General features: G+C 36.4%; 1 protein-coding gene across 1 annotated transcript in view; it reads right to left on the bottom strand.

The window, feature by feature from the left end:
• LOC150108732 (disco-interacting protein 2-like) overlaps nucleotides 1-16958 on the bottom strand; it is a 936780-nt gene that overhangs the window by 402405 nt on the left and 517417 nt on the right. The gene's annotated exons all lie outside the window — the stretch shown is intronic.

Raw genomic sequence — 16958 nt, 5'->3', positions numbered from 1 at the left:
CTTGAACAAATACTGCAGATTAAAAGATACTGCTTATATGATCACATATTAGTAATATTCATTTTATTCAGAATTTACGTTTTTAATATGTGACTAATAAGATAAATAAATATTGTAGACTATCAGAACACATAGTCACAAGAAAGTCTGTTACTGATCTAAACCAACTATTTTGATCTGAAAGTTAGAGAGCATCATTAAAAACCTAATCACATGGAGAGGAAAGAGGATGAAAGGTAACATGGAGGAGAGTTTACTCAATAGAAAGAAAGTAGGCACCATATTGCACTTCTTCTAGATCCATGCAAATGGTTCAGAGATTCTTTAGTTAGTTATTCACATTTGGTACTACTGGATGCTGTATGGTCACTCCTGTACCTCACAGGGTTTTTAGGAGTGAAGTCTTCTGCTAGAAGATTATTATTATATCACACCTCCAGGGAGTCCAAAGACTCATCGAGGGAGGGTATCAACTCTACAACTCTCATCTCACTACTCCACCAACCTTCATCATTAATACCAACACCATCTACCGCTGACTACCACCACTTGTGCTTTCACAGACAATCACAAACATCCATGCCTGTGGCGGGATTCGAACCCGCAGCCTTTTGGCTGGAGAGCAGATACGCTAACCAATCGGCAAACCAGGCTGGTATAAAGATTCCTCCCATAGCTGGGAAATTCAAACTCCGCCTTTTCCAATCGAAGAGCGTGATACCATCGTTCTTCCAATTGAGCTAAGGAGACACTAAACACTACCCAAATCGTTTTCCCTTTGTTTTAGTGCGGGGACACCTCTCCAAAAACTCGTAAAATCTCCCGGATCACCCAATAATGAGCGGTCTGCAGGATCAGAAAGTCAGAAACTCAGCGTTGTTCCCCTCAGTAACAGGCTCACCCTGCTACTTTGGATGTGGTAAGGTCACTGATTCTTTTTCCACACAGAGTTAGAAGGGCAATCAAACGTCCATGGTGGAATTCAAGCCTGCAGCCTCTTGGCTGGAGAGCTGATACGCTAACCACTCAGCCAACCAAGGCTGACTAGAAATTCTTGTGATGTGAATAATAGAAACTATGTACAGGATAGGGTGTTTAGGAACAGGCCTGTAAGTCTCTATTGTATACCCAATCTACTTTGGGTTTGAGCTATTCTGCTGCATGATTTCCACACAGGGTTAGAAGGGCAATCACAAACATCCATGTCCATGGCAGGATTTGAACTCGCAGCCTCTTGGCTGGAGAGTAGATATGCTAATATTTTTTAATTTTCCTCAGACAGTGTCCAGTTCTAGTTTGAGGCAAAAAGTCATGGAGCAGATGATGTGTGCTCTATTGAGAAGCATGTTAATGAAGCCAGTTTTCTAAGAAGGTTGACAATCTGAGTCATGTATCAGCCAGTGAAGGCAGGCTTATAATATACTGAAGTTGTCAGCATGCTACATGAAGAGTGAGAAAGGAGGATGTCCTGGGAAACAAATTTTTTACCTTTTTCCTTTTTCATAGTGAACATGGACAAGGCCATATACCAAAAACACAATCAACACTGTGTACACACATACAAGGCTGTAGGTATGGAGGCATACAAAGAGTCTTCGAGATGTTCCAGCTAGAAATTTGATAAGGAGGGAGGTGGAGAAAGATTCTCCAAGGCAGTACACACTCAATGCTTGGATACATCTGAAGTTTCAGAAAATGGAAAATTATTAAATAAGGACTGAATGTTGAAACTGACCACCATGATATCTGTAGGTTAGTTGAGAAATGAGCAAGAATGACCCAATGAGAGCTTACAACCCATGACAAATTTTTTATCAAAATAAGTTCAATTTCTTGTGAGTATCCTCATCTTAGCTGACAACTTCATCTAATACCAAATTCAATTTCTTGATCTTATTCTTTATGGATTATGCTCGACTTCTTGATAAGCAGTTTTATTGCATAAGAGGGATGTTATTTTTCTGATATAATCAGCAGTACTCAATCATTATAGCTCTTTCTTCGTCAGTTTTTGAAACAGTCAGATGTCTATTCTGTCTGAGAAATTGTCAGAACTAAACTTGAGAGACAAAAAGTTTAGTGGAGGAAGTTTAGTTCTGACAAATTGTGCTCAATATTATGAGGGAAATTCAGAAAAGGAATATTCCTGGTAAGTTAGACAAAATCATTTCATTTCGCTAGAATGGTTGTTGCTGTGGGAGTAAGAGGGTGGCTCAGAAATTGTGACTACCTATTTACAAATGGCAAGGTTTTCATATAAATGCTTCAAGTTTTTATTTTGATAGGAAAGGATCAAACTGAAGCTTATGAACACCAATGCATTCATTAAAAGAAGAGCAGAAAGACTGTCGTGAAGTAGAACTATATTCCATAGGTCAGCAATGAGAGTGCAGTCTCTTAAAGCTTAGAGAAGTAACAAATGTTGAAAGAGAAATCACGTTTGGCAACTTGAAGTTGATTTCACATGTGGCAAACACCAGCTTTTAACATAAATCTAATGGTCACCAGAGGATCTGATAATTTCTTTGAATCTAGCAAAAGTAGGAATTACGTTCAAGTCACATTCTTTTTTTATTTTTTTAATGAAATTCTGGTTTTATAGCTTACCTTGTTGAACATAAAGCTTCCCAAATTTAATGTTTTCTTGGTCATATCTTCCCAATGAATGATACATAAATGGTACTTCTGGTATAGATGTAGACTATAAAAACACCTAGACAAAGAAAGTTTATTAATAATCTAAATAATCAAATATTTCGATCTGAAACTTACAGATCATAATCAGTGTAACTGACAAATTAAAAAAAGAAAGAACAACAACAACAATCGATTTTATAATCAAGAAACCAGCAATGTGCTAATGGTATAGAAGATACAAAATCAATGCATATACAAAACATTATTGTTTGCCACTAATAAGGATAAGACTTTCACAATTTTTGGTAGGGAACATAGTGATTGTGCTTCAAGTTGAGGTGTAGAAGTATACTCAAATCTGAAATGGCATTGATGTAAAAGCAGGTCACAGACCAGAGGATAGTCAAGAACTTGAATCTTCCAACCTTCATAAGGCATGCTGGCATGTTCAGTCCAGTTTTAATAAACCTAACTTCACTGATTGATATATACAACATAACTCAGTTCATTAAAAATTTTGTAAACAATCATATTGTCTGCTTTCACCCCTCTCTCTTTCCCCTCAAACTATAACTGGATACTATACGAGGAATCATGCAGTAGAATGGTTTCAATGTAAAAAGGACCTAGTGAATAACAGACTTACAAGATTGTTCCTAGGAACTCTGGCCCTACAACATAGAGTTCTTATACCTTATATTGCTGGAATCTCTGAAACAATTGAAAGGATTCAGAAAGAGTAAAACTTGGTGTCTACTTTCTTGCATGTCAGTAAGTTCTTTGTTATGTCACCATCCACAAAGGATAAGTAGAGTTTGCTCCCTATCCAGATGTCTACTAGATACATTATGATTGTCCTTCTTTCATATTTTGAACAAACAGGAATTTCACAGCTGCACAAGCATGTTTTACATGCTCTATATATATATTAAAAAAAAACTCCATAAGTGCTGTCCAGTTCAGCATGGTGTCAACATTTGCCACAGAATTTTCTAGTCTGCTTTTCATATACATTCCATTTCAAATTTGAGCTCATTCAAAAAGAATGCTGAAGGGATTCTGCATTACCCCAACTTAAACTGTAATGCGTTTCCATACCAAATCCAAACATTTTGGAAACTCTTATCCTGATCAAGGGCAAACTTTTTTTTTTTCTTGGTAGATGCATTGATTTTATATCTTCTGCAAATATGCACATAACTCATTTCCTGTTAATGAAATTGATTGGTGTTATTTTACCTTTCTGAACTGTCTGTAAGTTTCAGATCAAAACATGATTATTTAGATTACTAACAAAATTTCTTGTAGCTGTGTACTCTTATAGTCTAGTTCTATACTATAAACACCATTTAAAAGGCATATAAATAAATACATTTTTATGATATTTTGATCATAAAAACCAAGTTTCACTACCATATACATCTTGACATTGATTAAATTATGGATTATTATCCATAATTTAATCAATGTAATCAGCCTCCCAGCAAGAGATGCAAGTTCACCTATTGGGGAAACCACAAGGACTTCATGAAGTATGCAATTACTGCTTTCTTCTTATTTTCCCAGACATCTCATGGAATGAAAGGCTCATTCTAACCATTGTCACACAACATGTATCGTACCTACCTTAAACTCGTTTGATAAAGAACTCACAAATATCACTGGCAACCCATTTTACCTATTCACAACCCTCCAAGCACAAAAAATCTAGTTTTAACACCCTTGCTAACCACACTCTTACACAATTTACAGGGATGAACTCTCACTCTCTTCTTTCCTACCATGTACTGAAAAATGTCTCTGATGCCAATTCTATAAAACTCCTTAAATGACCCACATCCCTTATCATGTCTCCTCCTTTTTGCCCATTGGCTAGTCTTTGAAGCTCACAGACCATCAGTCTATTTTCATAGGAAGAAATCCACAGATATGCCACAATCTTGCTCACTCATCTCTGGATCTTCTCCACCAGTTCCATATTTTATGGAATCCAAGCAACCAAATATGCTCACAGTAGTGCAGATAAGTCCTTATAAAGAGAGAGAGATAATAACCTACCTATTCCTATTGTCAGTGCATTCTTCAAAAAGCATATAATCTGATGTGATATTTTTGGCCACCTTTGAAATATGCTCTCTACGCATCAACTTCCTTCCACAGTCACCCCCAAAATCCCAAGCTTCATCAATTAACAACAGCACTGATGTAGCTTTTTAACACGAGTCCTAGACTGAACCAATTTCAAGTATATGGAGGAGACAAAATTGATTCCTTCATAAGGAAGGTGATAGGACTAAATATTTGAATTACAAGTTCCAGTGCGTGCATGTGTGTGTGTGAACACATGCACGTGTGTGTGTGTGTATGTGTAATTGTAGATAATACGTTAGAGAGGTCAGAAATTGGTTGATAATAGTAGCATTCTAACTAATGGACAGCATGGCCTTGCTAAAGGAAGACTGCTTTAGCAATCTACTTGCTTTAAATTTAAAGATTCCAAGAAATTATATTCTTGGTTTTATCCTTTATCTAAGTATAAGCAAAGTTTGCACCTGAAGTAATTTCAAGACTGGGAAACTTGTATATAGAAAATGACTTCACATCATATGACTTAGCATAGCATAATGCAAAGCATATATCCTTACAAACACGTATAATGCTATGCATTATGGGAAGGGTCACTACCCAGACCGGTTTCGATCTTTATTGAGACCTCATCTGTGGAGTCAGACCCAGAAGTGATACCAAGGTTGAAGTAATGCAGAAGTCATATTTCCATATATGAGTAGCCAAAAGGTGTCACACCTTATTATTAAAATACTCTTTGATTAGAGATGAATGTTGGAAGTTTTCCCACTTGGTTTCCACCAAGAATATAATTTCTTGGCATCTTTAATTTATAGTATAACCAAGTGGGAAAAACTTCCAAAATCTACTTACTTATTATAACAAGGTCACAAATACACTAACCCACCAGGCATTTCTTCAATCATTCTATCTCATATTTTATCCTATCAAGGATTCCACATAGCCATATTATTTCTCTCATTGCCATTTAATTATTCTCTTTTTCCACTGTTGTTCCACTATCACTTATACCACATGCTTCCTTGCTTGCTTCTAAGACCATTTGCAAAAACAACCTTAAAATCATTCATGCTGCACTTTCTCTTCTTACAATGTTCAACTCTTTGCTATCATTCTTTTTACTCTTCTCATATTTCTGGCAGCACTTTGCTCTCAAAATACTTCCAACATATACACTTGGCATTTTCATTCTATTTCCACAAATCTTTCACCCTATAAAGCAAACACATTTCATGCATGATACAACAAACAATGAAATTGCCTACCATTGTTCTTCACATCAGCTCCATAATGTGCAACACTGTATACATATAATAAAAGTAACAGTTCTTAGAACCGAACAAATAAAATACTAATCCAGTAAAAATGAATCTTTTTTTTTTATCACCAATTATTTTCAAAGTAACTTATCTTTAAGATCCTAAAATGACTACTTTAATTCAATCAGTCTCATAGCAAGATACACAACTCCATCTTGTGTGGAACCACATGAACCTCACCCAATTGCTGCTCTACATCCAATGTATGTATGTGTGAGAATACTTTTTTGAAAGGAAAAACTAAGGCAACTTGAATAAGCAACCCTACAATCACACCCTAGAAACTTTCTATTGGGGAGAGGATATATATATATATATATAAAAGTATCTAGACTGCCAATTCATGAGTATGTGACTATGAGTTTATAAGACAGAACACCAGCATAAGATAATATTTATTTTAATTGAGAACAAGATGTTTCATCCTAATTGCACAGGATTTCTTCAGGTATAAATATAAAAACTAGTAGACAAAACAGTAAGGACTAACAAAGGTGACAACTCTATTATGCAGTTATAGAAGAGACTGATGTTATTTTAAAATATTTCTAATTGTTCAGAGCACTGTGCATGTTTACATTCACTTGAATGTGTTTGGCTAATGAAGCAAGGATGTATTCAGACAAGTTAATATTTGGGTTAATATTTAGATGTTTAGGATCTAATGCCATTTCTAAAGACTCCCAGATTTTTCTCTCATAGCAATGCTGTAATAGTTATGACTTATCTCATAAAACTTGATATCTCATTATGTTATTTTAAAATATTCCTAATTGTGTGTTGAATTGTTCAGAATGTTGTGCGTGTTTACACATTCAAGTGCACATGTTTGCTAATGAAGGCTAGGATGCATTCAGACAAGTTAATAATTGGCTCAGCTTGGGTTAATATTCAGATGTTTAGGATCTAATGCCATTTCCAAAAACTCTCAGATTTTTCTCTGATATTGTAGCAATGGTGTAATAGTTCTGATTTATCCAGCCAGCAAAGATTGTTAGAGCCTCTGCTACTAATGGCTCGTAAAAAGTTAAGCAAGTTTGAGCATGGTTAGTAGTTGGAAGGAGTTCAATCATTCGATGCTGTTGGCACACTCTCCCTAGATGAGTCTTTGGACTCCCTGGAGGTGTCACATAATAATAATAATAATAATAACCCTTGATGTCACATTTGCGAAGTGTCTTGTGGATCAGCTGAAGAGAGTACATGTGATAACAAGCTGAGAACTTCACTCCTATGGTATTCAATATCTCGAATGTGTTCTTCATTATGTTGTTCAACTGATTTTTCTGATTGTCCATAGTAAGATAACCAGCAATTGCACCATAGCCAATAAACACCCAGATATTGAAGTGGGCTATATTGAGGTTTTGTAGATCAGAGAAGTAATCTCATTTTGATAAAGGGAGTATATACTACTTTGATTTTATATTCCATAAGTATTTTCACTAGTTTTAAGAAAACAGAGCCAATATATATAATGAAATAAATAATAATAATGATACTACAAAGGAAATCCATGCAGTTTTAGGACCAGCTGCAGAGGATAATTCTACAAAACAGCACAATACAATATCCTACCCTATCTACTCAACCCCACTTCTCATGCATATATCTGTCTGTTAACTTCCATTTTCCATTCCAGTTTTCAGCTGCTTTTTTCTTCTTCTTCTTCCATTTTTTTTTTTTTTTTTTTTTTTTTTTTTTTTTTGTTGAAGTAATGAGGGAGTTAGTGATTGTGGTTAGAATGAATGATTTATTTGGGCATAGGGAGAATGTGAGAATGGATACCAGGAGAGTACTGAGGAGAGTGAAAGAAAACAGTGCAGTAGGAAGGATAGCTTGTGTGTTGCCTAGATATGACAATGCTAAGTTGCAGCAGAGAACAAAGATCTTGAATGGAATGTTTAGCAGAAATGTGCGAAGAGGAAGGAGTGCAGTTTGTGAATGTGTGGGATGACTCTGAGCGATGAATGGAACTGTACAAGAGCAACAGACTACATCTAAATGGTTTTGGAGTGAGTCATTTGAAGGAAGTGTAATGAGTGATACAAACAAGGTATCAGTAGAAGTTGGAGGTGATGTGAATGAGCAGCAGAATGGACTAGGTGAGGCTGATGTGGTTGTGAATGGAGGGGATAATGTGAGAGCAGGGTAATGGAGTGAGTCAGGAATGTTAAGAGACATGATGTAAGGAGAGTGGATTCTAAAAGTAGTAATAAATGAATGTAGATCGTCAGCATAGGAATGGAACAGCCTAGAATGCATGTAGGATTGAGTCTTGGTGGAGAGGGTATACAGGGAAGAAGATTAGGTTGATAAAACATGCATGGGTTTATTAGGGAGAGGTCATGTTTCAGCAATCTATTTATATTACAAGGTGACAAATTCACTTGATAAATGAGATGCACATATGGTAGTGTACTTGGATTTTTCAAAGGCCTTTGATAGACTTCCACATGACAAGCCAGTAGCTAAATTGAAACAAATGAGATAGATAACAGACTAGTGAGTTGGATAGTTGATAGGCTGTCAAAGAGGTATCAGTAGGTTGTGTATGAAGGAGTGGTATTCCAAAAGAGGAAGGTCATTAATGGAGTGCCAAAGGGATCTGTTTTGGGACTATTATTGTTTAAATTGTACATTAATGACACTGGGACTAGCTTAACTGGAGATATGCAGCTGTTTGTTAGATGATGCAAAGTTGGGAACAGCTGTGAGAAGTAGAGCAGACATTGTGGCCTTACAGGAGGATCCAAATAAACCATATGAGTGGACAAATAAGAGGAACTATCAGTTTAATGTTGCAAAGTGCAAGGTCTTGAAATTTGGTAGGCAAGGCTGGCATGCAGAGTACACAATTAATTGAGAAATTTTGAAGGAGGTGGAGGAGATGAGAGATCTGGGAGTGATGGTGGAGAGAGAGAGAGAGAGAGAGTTGAAGTTTAGGGGTCACATTACTAAAATTGTAAGAACATCACAATGGATTATGGCAGTAATGAGGAGGAGACAATGACATGCATAAGTAAAGAGGTAATGGTTTCCTTGTATAAGGCTTTGATCAGGTCACATACGGATTACTGTTCACAGATTTGGTTATCTGGTTTTCAGGGAGATGATGATGTGTTGAAGAGGGTCCAGGAAAGGTTTAGTAAGTTAGTGTTTCACTTTTTTTGGTGTTTCACTATGTTATATGCTTGAAACTTTAGTTTTCAGGTATTTCTAAATGAATTCTAATTGATTTTTTTTCAACGTTTTATTAACAAAATGTGTATAAACTCGAAATATTTTTATAAAAACATTAAAACCTTGGGGTAAAATCTTTTCTAACGTTAATTAAAAAATGTCTGCAGAGACAGAAATTGACATATTTCAGTCAAGTAAATTATAACAGACAAGAAATCAGATTCTTGTTTTAATTCTACACCCAAGTAATTCATGTGCAAATGTATGTGAAGTATCATCATGACTAAGCTATACACAGACTGTTGACTTTGTATCAACTGTCTTAATATCCTATAGTGCGAGCATATGTCCTTTCAGATGTGTATCATTGCTACACTATGGGGAGAGTCAGTACCCAGACTGGTTTCAACCTTTAATGTACAACTTTGTATAACATATTTCAGTCAGTGAATCAGACACAAAAGAAACCAACAGTGTGAGAAAGCCTAGCAAATTTGTCCTTGATGTTTATAATACATCCTTTCCAAATCAATCCTTGAGCAATTAGAATTAATGAGAATTCTCTAAATAAACAGTAGTAGTATAAATCTTCTTGCACCCACTTATAAAAAAAAAGTACAACTACTTACTTTATTGCAAACACATTCAGTGTCCATTAAAGCAGATGTACTGCATAATGATTTATTACACAAGTTTCAACTACACAGTGATGAACCAGAGCACAGCTATTTTGGAACAATGCTGTGTTTTTACATGACAGCTGTCATATCCATAAATACAGTGTATAGTTTTTCTTCCCTATTTTCAATCACAATAAAATGCACAACACTGAAGGTACGTTAAAATCTCAATAAGAAAATAAGGAATCTACAAAAAATCTCCATTCATTCCTTCTATTCATTTTCATCATTTCTTAAGGTAATCAATTATACCTCTTCCTTTCTCCTGTACCTTTTCTTTCTAATTTTTCTTCTGTTCATCACTGTTCTACTCATATCACCATATATCATACTCAGTATTCTCTATGATTTGTGACTGCATAGCAACAGCAACAAGCAGTTCAGTGATGGCAGAGAGCATTAATTTATCAGTGGTGCAATCAAGATGACACTTCTTTTTCACTTGATATCTATTTCATGTGGTCAGCAGGGAAAAAAAAATTCTACAGGTATTTTAATACCAACAATGTAAGAATGTATATGTCTTACAAATTCTCCTTGGCACTGCTAAATGAAAAACTATTTCCATTGGTACCAAAATGCATGGTTAGGCTTAATAGCTGGCCATCTGTTAAAAACCACAATACCGCTGCTACTGCATTCTTCTTACAAAAGAATATCTGGACAATGTTTCCAATAGGATGGTGCTGGTAATTTGACTCCCCACAAATCCTCAGTTTTTAGTATCAAATAACAGTGGAATATATGCAGAATTTACCTGCGATGATTTTATAGCATATTTTAGTCTTAAGTGTCATCAAATGATTCTTTTTTTTTAAACTAGTCACTGAACAGATCGAGGACAACAATTGTCAATGTGTTTTATTCCAATTTTAATTAACTAAACCAATAATAAATATCTTCAGTAAAAAAAAAAATTATGTAAAGATGCTTAAATCAACATGAAAATGTCTTTACACCACTTCAACTATATGAACCACACTCCACATGGTTGTCTAATATTGATCCCATACATGAGAGATCCTATAAGCACAATAATGCTCATATGTAGTGCAGATGAGGACTGAGAAGTTTTAAGAGCTGCAGATTGTAGTTATTTAGGAATACTTGTGAGGAAGGGTTTTTCCAGAAGACAGAATAAAAGAGGCAGAGGAGAAGTGAGTTTGATGTGTTTGCAGTTGTACATTTGTAAAGGGATGCTGGACAGCTGCTGCTTTTGTATTAATAAGTACAACAGAAAGTGGAGGAATAATAGTCACCAATTCACTAGAGCAGTGACAACAGAAGTACCTTAGAATAGACTGAAACACTGCATCTTGAGACAGAGGGTAAAGTGAATCTGTAAGAGAGGAATCACCTATGAACCCAATTGCTCACCTCTGGACCGTGTGAAGGATTTTAAGAGAAGATTTAGGTGAACTTCCAAAAACATTATTATTATTATTATTATTATGTGAAACCTCCAGGGAGTCCAGAGACTCATCGAGGGAGGGTACCTACACTACAACTCTCCATCTCCACCACTCATCCACAACTACAGCGAACCTTATCATCTACATCAGGGTTTCCCAAATTGTGTTCCATGGAAAGTGAATAAGTGTTCCATGATGTCAGTGACCAAGCCGTGTATTTTTAAACATGGAAGTAATTCAGAAAAGGGAATACTGTTGTTTATGACCAGTTGTAAAAATTGCCTGCAAGTCGATTACAACAATGGGCGGCGTATCCTCTGTTCTTGAAATTGAACGAAATAACATCTGTGTTGCAAATGTCAGTAACCAAGCCGCATATTTTTAAACGTGGAAATATTCATGAATTATCGTTAATTTTCACACATCGAAATCTTTTGACATTCGGGAAAGGGAATACTGCTGTTTATGACTGGTCATAAAAATTGCCTGCAAGCCGATTACAACAATGGGCGGTGTATCCTCTGTTCTCAAAACTGAACGAAATAACATCTGTGTTGCAAATGTTAGTGACCAATCAGCAAGGAAGTATAAGGAAAATTTTTCCACTGAATTTGAAGATCAAGGTAGTCTGTATCCAGTTCTCAAATCTAGTAATACTGAATACTTTCTTAGCAAGTTCGTATTGTAGGGTGAAAGTGCTTGTTTTGAAACCATAGTGCTGTAATTTTTTAAATGTAACAGGCCTACAGATTTAAATTTTAATATGAATAAGAGACAAAGGGCTTTGTTTAATTTTGGTGTTAAGAAATCTCTTATTGAAGGTCTTTGTGATGCAACAGATAGTGATTCATCCACCTCCAGCCTACAAAGCAATCTTCAGGATGTACAAAAGGAGGGGAAAACTACCAGAACACAGGAGAAAAAGTCTGTATTCACTCGTAAGTACTTTAATAATATTATAAATTTTTGGTGATCAGAATGGGATATGTCAATGAAAATCATCACAAATTAATTTAATGATGTTGGCCTGAGGAAACTACAATACGCTACAAGATTTCATTAGTCCAGTGATTGATAACTGATTTAAATGTAATTTTATATTATGTCAACATGTCACACCATATACATAAGTGTACTAATACTCTTTATGATTATGCCATAATTAATTATTAATACATTACAAAATAACCAAGGTGTTCTGTGAAAATGTCTGGATTTTGTGAAGTGTTCTGTTGTAGGAAAAATCTGGGAAACACTGATCTACACCAACACCATCTACTGCCCATTACCACCACTAGTATTTTCACAGACAATCACAAACATCCATGCCTATGGCGGGATTCGAACCCGCAGCCTTTTTGGCTGGAGAGTGGACACACTAACCACTCGGCCAACCAGGCCAGCAGTATTCTAAGCAGTAACATGTTAGTAGTATTCTAAGCATGGTGGATTTGAGATTTGTATATAGTTAACAGTAGATTGAGTGCAAATAGCCTCTTCATTCATCATTCTCTTTCAATGAAAGAGAATGCCTAGTTTTTTGGATGCTGAGGAGGATATTGATGTGATGTGTTTATGCCATGAGAGACCAAAAAGTAAACCTTACTCCAAGCAGAGACCGGAAAGTAAACCTTAGTCCAAGCAGATAGATCCAATCCTGCCTGTGATTTGTGTATTACTGTGAGTAAAGATAGGTGAGCTGAGAACACTTTTATGAGAGAAAAGGAAAGACTGTCTTGGAGGCATTGAACAACAAGATTGTCTTTGCTCAATTGAAGAATAGTATGTTGATAGTGTTGAGGCACTAGTTGTAGATGAAATTGTAGCTTGGGATGTCAGAGTAATACTGCATAGTTTGTCAAATGAATAGGATGAGTGGAGAATACTATCATCTGCAAAGCTGTGGATAGAATTAGTAATGATTGTAAGGTCATTTATGTACAGGAGAAAGAGAGTAGGTAATAGGACAGAGCCTTGAGGCACTCCAGCATTGGTGATGAATCGTGAAGAAAACAACCAGAGAGAGAACTGGCTACTTAATTAAAGAGGGTGGCAGGAATATTAAAGGATGAAAAATTGTTTAGTAGGTCTCGATGCCACATGGTCGAAAGCTTTGGAAATGTCAAGGACAAGAGCACAAGTTTCTCAGAACCTTTCCACGGCACATGTTCAGTGGTGGATGATGTAAGCTACGAGGTCAGCTGAAGATCTTGAATGGTGGAATCCACACTGGTGTAAATGATTAACTCTGGTGGGCCTCTAAGTGGAGGAGTTGGCTATTAATAACTTTCTCCATTATTCTGGAGAGGATTGAGGATGGCAATTGGTCAGTAGCTTGACAGTAGACTTCTACTGGCCTTTTTTGGAATACAAGATTGCTTCCATCCACTGGAATAAGTACCAAATAGCCAGATTGTATTAATAAATTGCAGAGAAGATGCAGGATGGGTGTTAGCTCTTAGGCACAATTTTTGAGAATAGCTGGAGGGATGCCATCATGACCAGAAGATTTTTAGTATACATTTATTATCCAAGTTATTTCATAGTTTCCTGGCATCTTTTTTGTTGTAAAAGTACAGGAGGCATATGGTTCTTAGATTCCAGTATTGTAGGAGATGATTTTCCTTGGTCATTTATGCAGGAGTTTGAAGAAAGGAATGATGCCAGGAGGTCAGATTTACCTTTTGGTGAAGTAAGAGTGGTGTAATCAGGATGAGAGAGAGGTGGAAGTGCAGGTGAGCAGAAGTTGTATCCAAAGGCCTTAGCAAAGGATCAGAAGGCACAGCTTCCATTTGGACAGAGGCAAGTTATCTGCTATTAGCCTTTATGAAATTGGATTTGGATCTACAGATGACTGATTTGCATATTTTGCATTCTTGGGTATGAGCAGAGTATGAAACTGGAGTTCTTGATGTGAGCTACACAGTAAGCTGAATTGTTTTCTTCAACTGCTTGGATACATTTTTGGTTTAATCAGAGCTTGGAAAGTAGATAAGGATTATGGGCTGAATGGGGATGAAGGCCCTCATGCCAGTGACAATAATTTCTGACTTATTCACACCAGATATTAGGGTCAGATGAGTGGAAGCAATACTCAAACTAAGGAAAGGAGTAAAAATTCCAGATGTCATCCCAATTGACTCCTCTGTAGTGCCAGAAGATGTGAGGTAGGAAGTAGTTGGAGGAGGGGCATTCTGAGAGAGGATACTTGTACAAGATTGTGGTCTGAGTTGCAAAAGTAACTACATACTATTAAGGGACTGGAATGAATGAATGAATGCAGTGCAGAGCTCAAAACCTCATCTGAAGCTGGCTGCTCTCATCTACTCTTCTAAGAATCCTCTATCTCAGTTCCAAGTGCTTGCAAAGTCCCTTGTTCTTGCAACTTATCATATTATAGTCAAACTTGGATATCTGCAAACATCCTCATAGAAGAACCTAAGAACTACATCTGTCGATATAACTATGATCAGTCAGGTCTAGCAGACCATGGCTTGGATACCTTGCACAGAATCAAATGGAAAAAACGACTATGTTTCACCACAACAAATATAAATTAAGACTTTCTTTAGGATCAGCAGCAGATTTAAAACACCAACCTAATCTTAATAAATATGGTTATATTAAGCTTCCCAAAATTTGAGTAACTTTAATTCTTAGGCCTCCCATCCAAACAGCTAAGGCTAGCCAACAGCACTCATAGAGGCATCCCTCTTAGGACTTTAGGCTTTCAGTCTAATTTTTTTACACTTACTGTTTTGTGAAATTTTGTTTTTGCAATTTTAATACTGTTTTCCTGATGATGTCTAAGTGACTGGGATGAAATATAGGATTGATTTAGTTGTTTAATTATTGATCTTTGTAAGAGAATGGCAAATCTCAAATTTGCTCTTTATAATCTATTCTAGCTCAAAATTTTCTTGTCCTATTTATTCATTTGCTGTCCCTATTGCTATTCAAATTCCAACAGTCACTGGTTCCCATTATTTGTCTCTGAAGCGCAATTTACAGTCCATATACTCAACTAATGAGGTTGTTATTCTCTTATAAAATCTTGAACATCTACATCTCAGGCTAGTTTCCCTTCTCCAATTTCAATTTTCAAGATGCAATGGGATTCAGAGATATTTGCTGTCAGCAATATTTTTATGAATTGTCCATACGCCCACAAGAATATGCAATAATTCTCTCCGCTCTCTGAATGCCCTTGTTCTTTTAACCCAGTTCACTTGAAAAATATACATAACCTCAATCAAGTCTGCTTTCCTTGTCCAACTCACTCTCAGTCTCCTGTCCTTCAGCACCATAATGGTGCCACAAACTTGATTAATATTCCTCCTTTCTTTGGGCTGGCTATAGCCTTTTGCTCTTCTGATCTAAAACACCTTCTCCAACCAAATAACTGAAATAATTCTTACAGAATGAAGACCTTCATTTCTTATTCCACCCAAAATTCCAAACCACTATAGAACCTACCTAACAAGTTTGTCAAAATAGTCCCAGAAAAGAATTCAGCATATTGCAAGTGGCTTGAAACCAAAACTATAGCATCCAATTTCAGCCTCACTTTGACTACAGAATAATCTGCAACGGCTACAAAGGAGATCATCAGTAAATCCAAATCAGACTTTGACAGGTCCAAGTACAAAAAATTTGTGCCCTGCTTAAATGGCACCTGAGCTCTTCTGGTTTCTTGCCAGGGCCACTAGGTGCAACTTCTACTCATCCATATTTCCATCTCTCGCATATCCAAACAGCACTGTTGTAAAATCACCCAGAGACGTAAAATCTGACTCTCTGGCTTCACTTTTCTCTTGCACTGATAACCAAGGTAAAGTATTAGCCTTCTTCAATTTACCAACTGCCCACTATCACATCTCCTCTCATCTTTCAACAGAAACAGAAGAATTCTGAACAGCCTGAATACTAACAGCTCTTCTGATCCTCATGGTATCTTGACAACTAGACATTTTCAAGTCCAGTTATGAGGATGCTATTCTTATACCATCTTTACAATCCTTCATACTCATCTAGCATCTAATCCTATGACATGCAAATAAACTTATATTTAACCCATCCCAAAGAAAGGAGAAAAAAGTCAGCCATGAAAACTATCGTCCGGCTGCACGCTCTCAGTTCTATCAAAGAATGGAGAAGGTCCAACCAACTCCTTCACCACCTCGAAGAATACCAGTTAATCAGTAATCACCAATATAGATTCTATCATTCTCTATGCAGACAACATTACCCAAGTAGTGACAGAAAGGTGTGGAAATGCTTAGTGAAACCTATCTCTGGACATTTTCGAGCCATTTCACCAGGTCTACTTACGTTATGGCCTAATGTCCACTCTTTGCCTTTAAAAATTTGTCCATTTCCCAAGTGTCACAGTGAATTACTTCCTTGCTTCAGAATTCCCTACAAATGCTGGAGACCTCAAGGGTTGTGCTTTTACCCCATGCTCTTTCTTCTATTCATACATGACCTTCTATTACTTACCTCTAATCCTATCCATAGTTTTGTCAATGACTGTACTCACCAGTTCTCTTTTTCATTTGATGATCTAATGAAAGAGTGCTAATTTTTTTTCTAAAATACAAGATTTTCACAAATCAATGCTTTAAACATCTTTGCCACAT

Source organism: Typopeltis vanoorti, chromosome 3 (assembly GCF_054136105.1).
Source record: "Typopeltis vanoorti isolate ZY-2024b chromosome 3, IOZ_Tvanoo_1.0, whole genome shotgun sequence".
Lineage (NCBI taxonomy): Eukaryota > Metazoa > Arthropoda > Arachnida > Uropygi > Thelyphonidae > Typopeltis > Typopeltis vanoorti.
The sequence above is the reverse complement of the archived record's forward strand: the minus strand, read 5'-3'. Positions and strand labels throughout refer to the sequence as shown.